Source organism: Coregonus lavaretus (genome assembly GCF_964263955.1).
Source record: "Coregonus lavaretus genome assembly, chromosome: 10".
In the NCBI taxonomy this organism is placed as follows: Eukaryota; Metazoa; Chordata; class Actinopteri; order Salmoniformes; family Salmonidae; genus Coregonus; species Coregonus lavaretus.
The window spans coordinates 5,178,057-5,178,298 of record NC_139997.1 but is presented as its reverse complement, the minus strand read 5'-3'; positions in this window follow the sequence as shown (position 1 = coordinate 5,178,298).

Sequence of the window (242 nt, the reverse complement as noted above, 5' to 3'; positions counted from 1 at the left end):
CTCCCCTCAGAAGACAGCTAGTCTCTCTACCCTCAGAGGGACAGCTAGTCCCTCTCCCCTCAGAGGACAGCTAGTCCCTCTCCCCTCAGAGGACAGCTAGTCCCTCTAGTCTCAGAGGACAGCTAGTCCCCTCTCCCCTCAGAAGACAGCTAGTCCCTCTCCCCTCAGAAGACAGCTAGTCCCTCTCCCCTCAGAGGACAGCTAGTCCCTCTCCCCTCAGAAGACAGCTAGTCCATCTCCCC